This window comes from Pseudopipra pipra, chromosome 4 (assembly GCF_036250125.1).
Source record: "Pseudopipra pipra isolate bDixPip1 chromosome 4, bDixPip1.hap1, whole genome shotgun sequence".
NCBI lineage: Eukaryota > Metazoa > Chordata > Aves > Passeriformes > Pipridae > Pseudopipra > Pseudopipra pipra.
Window position 1 is genome coordinate 29,107,679 of NC_087552.1, and position 6,489 is coordinate 29,114,167.

Below are 6,489 nucleotides of genomic sequence, written 5' to 3' on the forward strand. Positions count from 1 at the left end.
ATAAATAAAAACATGAAATAGCTTTAGAAGAAGGCTTTCAGTAACTTCCTTTTCCATTGTTTTTCCCCCTGGAATTAGTCATTTTCTTTCCTTTTTCTTAACAAGCAAAACAGACATGCAGCACTGGAACAGCCTTACAATTCTTTGGTAGCAATTAATTTGCTTCCTTCTGTTTGGATGTCTCCCTGAAGTACAAAAATAATCTGATAAGGGAAAAAATCCTAGGATATTTTAAAAGCTAAAAAATTCAGTTAGTTTTTTATTAACTATACCAGCTCTTCATAATTAGACAATAAGTCAACTAGGCAGGATAAATCTTTCTATTGAGTCTAACTACAACCTTCATTGAAGCCAAATCATGATCCCTGAGCAGCTTTAAAGACTCAACAGCTTCTATTTTAAAGTAGGTTCATAATAATCGTTTATGGTTACTCTCCAACACTGGTGTGGAAGGAAAAGTTAAAAAAATCTTAGTAATTTCAAAGCAGAACTCATTCAGTATTCTCAGTATCTTAGTAGGTAATATTTAAGCCAATTTGCTCAGAGATAAGGAACAGAAGGCTTGACAGCTACGAAAAACTCAGTTATTTGGGATTTGTTTGGGGACGGTTCCTTCATATGTCAGTTTCTCCTTTCCCACTTACTGTGTTTGTCTTTTGTTGCCCCAAGGAGAAATTGTAGTAGCAATAGTAGCTACTTTGCATTTCTTTAATTAAGTTCTGAGAGGCACCAGATGCTTCCATTTGCAATCACCCTTTCTCTTACTAAAGCACAGGGGAGTTAATCATATAGTAGGCTTTAGTTTATTCTAAACCCAGGCTGGGGCAGAGTTAATTAAGTCTTGCCATTTAGTTTAAGTATAGCCTGTCATCGCATCAGGTCTCTGTTGCATTGCTTTGTGTTGTTTTTTCAATCCAAAAGAGAAATCTCAGATTTTATTACTCTCTGTAGTTTAAATTATTAAAGACTTGATCTGTAATCATTTCTTCTTGTCCAAGAACTAAGTGTTATAATCTGGCCCTTAGGAAGAGCCTGGTTCAGTCATACTGAAATGTAGATAGCTTAAAACACATGCACACACAAGCCCCCCAAACAGCAACATACTATTCTGGTCTGCCCTTACTTGCACTTGGATGAATGACAGCACATTAAGGAAAGTTTGGGTTTTATTTTAGCCTAACAAATTTTACATTATTAGCCCATACTTTTTAAAGTGTCCATTGTCCGAATATTCTTTCTTGTCCTCAAAACAAAAACCAACAAAAAAAAAGGCATTTTTTTCATGTAAACACAAAGAGATTTTCAGTGGAGGAGAGGAAGCATAATTAAATGTTGGGCATGAGGTCACAGATCCACAGTATAAAGTGTTCAGCATCAGTGCTTTATTAAGGAGTTTCCTCTCCCTTCTCTTTCTCATGCTTCAAGCTGTTTTTTCTGTTCCTATGACTCAAAGCACCATCCTGGCTTAGTGGCACAAAAACTGTTTGTGAGACTGGGCTAGGAATGATCATAAACTCTTTGTCATACTTGTCCCATATGTTTCTCTCCAGGCCCACATCAGGGTCCTCTATGCACCTGCAGCTGTGGGAGGGCAATGGGCCAACAGGATGGATGAGGAAGGGAGAGGCCGGGAGGGACCTCTGAAACTGGCATGGTACTGTAAAGACAAAACATCATATTAGTAACCCATCAGACTTATTTCAACTTACATATGAACCATTGCTATTTGACACTGCAAAAAGAAAAGGCTCTAATCCTGTAGAGAACTGCTGGAAGCACAAGACCTTTGTGAGTGGCAGCAAGCAGCAAACTGGACCCACACTTCCATCATCCTGAAGTAATAAACAAATAAATAAATACACTGCTGTGAATTTGGACTGTCTATACATTGTCAAAGTACTTGTTTGCCTGCTCTGAGGTTATATGCCATGGAGTAAATGCTTATAAAAGGCTCATGGCAAAATAAAAATATAAAACTCACTTCTCAGGTGATAGCCAAGAAGAAAGGTCATAAATTAAGAAAGATCAGAGCAATTGAAGCAAGCAAAATTAAGGTTTTGTTTTGAAAGCTTGCTAATCCTAATGGGGTTAGAGGTAAATATTGATCATGCAAAGAGGCTGTGCAGAAAATCAGGCTCTCATCAAGGATAGTAAATTAACCTAACTTAAAAATAGAATTAAACAAAAAAGGGAAAATTTAGATTTGATATCCAGGGAAGAGCCTCTTGTCAAATTTTTTTATACTGTGAAATAATTTCTAAGGAAATGGCAGAATTCAATTGAAATGTTAAAAAAAAAATTAGACTGGTAAACGCATTAGAAAAGGTACTACAGAAAACTACCTTGCAATGCCTAGTACTGCTCCAGGTGACCTTTTTTAATAGAACTTCTCCATGACTGTTTTGTTTCTCCCTTTCTAAGCCCGTGTATATGAGACCATGTATATTTTGCTTTGACCCTTAAATGAGATTGCATGATACATATCAACTGTTGGAGAATAGATGTTGCTAATGCGAGGTGATCTTCAATGTCCTTTTGTCATTATACATAGAAGAAAAAGGAACCAAATTAATTGTTTCATTTCATTTTTATTCAGTATACTTTAATATATTTTCATGGTTTGAATTCCAATTTCTTCCAGTTCACTTTGTATCCAGTGTTGGAAAAGCCATATCATGTATTTCTTAATATGCTTGAAGGATCTAAGGAAATTACAGAATTTAACAGCTTTACTTCAAATATCCATGTAAAAGCTACAATGACCATCGTAAGCTGCATGGTCATACTGGGCAAATTGTCTGAGAGTTTAGAGAATTTACTTATATTAACATCTGGAATATAAAGTAGATAAAACCCATCAGAGAGTTAGAAATGTTCCATTTGTCAGTAAATCCATTATCCTATATAAAACCACATTGACCTCTTTCCAGTTAGGACAAAAGTTTCCATTAACAGGGGTTTAAAGAACCTCTGTTTTTTCCAAGCCTTTTAATATTTAGATGAACTCTAGAGCTTGAAAAGGTTCAGGATTAAACTGTGCAGTCAGCAATCTGAGTGAATCTGATACTGAAGTCAGTTACATCTATTAGATGCACATAAAGAGGGGGGGGAAAAGAGGTTGGTTGTTTGAGTTTTTTTTCCCTGAAGTCTTTAACCACCTACTTATTAAAGGAAGTTAGCTGAGTTGCCACTGATAGGAAGTGGCAGGTAGCAAACAGGTGAGAACTCTGGACATCCATTAGATCTTATTTCTGCCCCTTCTGAGTCCCCACAAGAACAAATTTTGTGTTGGGAATAACCCTGAAGGCTTGGTCTGGAGCAGATGCAGGCACACAGTTGTGTATCTGTTGGATTGGATAGTACATGGTGCCCCATTTTAGGTTGATGGTGGGTGTTCATGCCAGCTTTCTGTCAGGTAGGACAGAAGACACAATACCAGCTCTGGCTAAGACCTGTATACACAGTGCTAATCCATCAAAAATGTTTGACCTGTTTGAACAGACACAGGAAGGGGTGTGTGTGCTACACGGCGATGGCCTTTTCAATCTGGAATTAAACAGCCAAAACCTGGGTTTATTGTATGGTCATACCAAAGCCTGCACTCTGGCAGGCTTCAGTTTTGCCTTCGTGCCCTCAGGCAGGTAGCTGAGATGGGGAAGTCCTGAGAGCAGGAGCAGCTGACATCCCTGGAGAGGGGGCTCACTGCCCCAGCCATAACAGCAGTCTAAGGAGGCATTAATGAAGGCCAGGGACATGAAAATAAAATTGCAGGATGAATGGGATACATTCCTCTGGGCAACAAGACCAGTATAAGCACTCTGTGTGACTTGGCTGCATGTGATCCCTGTGGTAGAGGGCCTTCCTCTGCTGCCTTTGAAATACTGTTCTCACTCTCCAACCTGGAGCCTAGGCTCAGGAAGTCTTTGAACTTCAGACTACCAGAAGCCACAAGAATAATCTCAAGAAATATTAAGAAGTTTCACTGCAGCATCTATTACCCTTTCCCCAGTACCTACTATTGGCTTTGGTTAGAGCACAGATACCCATCTAGAGGGAGTTTAGTCCCACTCACTCCAGCTGTGTCTACGTTTTGCAGTCTTGTTTCAGCACTTTGTTTCAGCAAGGCCAGTGGGCTCAGCCTGTCCTGGCTCTGAGCAAAGCTACAGCATTTAATCTTCCTTCTGCTGCAAGTAGTTCTTTTTCCCAAAAACCCATTAATTACAGATTTTTGCATGAAGTTCTGACTCTCTTTAGTGACCCCCAAATAACAGACTCTTGCAAGGCAACCTCTCTTTATTCCTTGGGAGATATTTTGTCTGCACATGTATTACAAATGGACTACAAGTTGCCTTGTGAAACAGTTATTGTGCAGAAATCTACCCTTAAACTTGCATTTTTGCAAAATTTTTTGGCACGTGGTTTTTTTGCCTGTCACTTAAGTCATGCTGGGGATTATGCTGGCATTTTCTGAGAGTATTGCTTCTGGGAGAAGACACCATCAGCAGAAGGTCAGCCATGTCCTGAGGGCTTTGAGAGTGGGAAACTTCACTCAGACAGTGATCTTGAAAGGAAGGTTCCTAAGTTGTGGTGATCTCTTTTGGTGATATAGATCCTTGAGCTTGTTCTTGTGATTAGATCCTTATGAAGCTACCACACAGTCATGAATGTTAGGAAATAATCCTGATTTCAGTAAGACAAAGGAGATACATCACTCACTCAGAGAAGTTCACAGCAGGTCAGCTACATTCACAGACTCAGGGACCAGTGTGCAGAGCACATGAAGCCTCAAAAAGTTCATCATAAGAAGAGCTAGAGGTTGTGATGTGATTGTGGCATTGCCTTTACTATGAGTGTTTGCTATGAAGGGGAATAGGTTTCTTTGAGGTTACCGAAGTTGCACAGGTGAATGCATCCTAAGAAATCTCAGTGAGGGCTTCTGAGTCCCTGTTCTTCCCCTGGTTGCTGAGGCTATTGCCCCAGAGGTGCTTCCCCACATAGAGAGTGCCAGGGACCCAGAGGCAGTTCCAGTGCACTGAGTTGCTCAGTGTGTGAAAAAGCAGTCAAAGGCCAACAGCTGCAGTAGGGAGGATTGTGACTTACTAAGAAATATGATAAGCTTTCCTTCACTAAAGAAGCTCTGGAAGAATATTCGTCTGCAGGGAGATCAACATCCAACCAGTAGGACTGCAGATAAGTGAGGATGAAACCATAGCACCAAGCCAGACAGTACATATTGTAGTACTCCTGGCAGAATGGTTGCTGATGGCCAAGAGGCAGCAGGGATCAGAGGCTGTACTGTGAAGAACAGTGGTGGCCTCAGCATAAACTTTCCCTAAAAAAAAATTCTAATGCACTTTTTTGTGATTCACAAATCAGCAAAGGTTTAAGTGTACTAAAAAGCTCACTGAAAGGGACACCTAATCGGTACTTCAATTAAGACTTTTTTTTCAGAAGGCATTTACTGAATGTCACTACTATATGTGACACTTTATTTCTTCACAAATCGCCCACAGAGCAGAGAACCTCGGGGATGTTTTACAACGCGGCTGCTGAGCAGTCACATCGTGATATATATCACCACAGCCCTTGGTGGTGAAGTCCATAGGATTTTTTTCTTGTGTCCAGTAATTTTGCATGCCAACAAGACTGCAGTGGTGTATGGGCACTGTTTCAACAGCTTGATACTTCATCAAGCTTATCCCTGTTCCTAAGAAACACTACTAAGAAAAAATGGGCAAGCAGTTAGTCAGGTCTTCAGGGCAAATTCCTTTTGGCCACCCTGTACCTCATGGAGCAGCCAGGTCAGCTGCTCCATTAGGATGAGGAGCCACAGCCAAGTGGAGCCCTTAGGGCAGAGCAGTGGCCCCTTCCCCAAGTGCGCAGTCCCAGCTGTCCCACGTTGGCCCTCAGCCCCTGCAGCCAAACTGAGGGCCTGGCAAGTGCTGTGGCTTGTTTATTGTTCAACACTTATGAAGAATACTTGCTTGTAGCCTGAAGGTGTGACTACACCATAGTACCCTGAGCAGTTCTTTTTTATGGTTTTAGGTTTGCTACAACTATTGCTGATTGTTGGCAACAATAATGACAGAAAAAGCAAAGAGCAGGTAGAATTCACTCCAAATGACAGTGGGACCTACACACAGTCACCAAAAAGCCATATAATATTAATCTGTCTGATTTGCACATAATCCTACTATCTTGCAACCTGTTAGCACCTCCAGTAATTGCTTGTGCAAAGAAAACTGAGCCAAGCAGACCCGCCACCCGTAATGCATGAACTGGCTTCTGGATGAGGAGAAAAGATGCGTAAAGGTGATGACAGTGGTCCCACTAGAGTTTGGGAATGCCATGCACTGAGATCCAGCTGCACTTTCAGGCTCCGTCCTTCCTGTGCTGTGCTGGGGTTGACAGCATGGATAAGATGTGCAGGGCTGGCAGGAACGAGGCCTCTCTATAGAGGTACAGTTGTGCTTGGAGCGGGAACTGAAT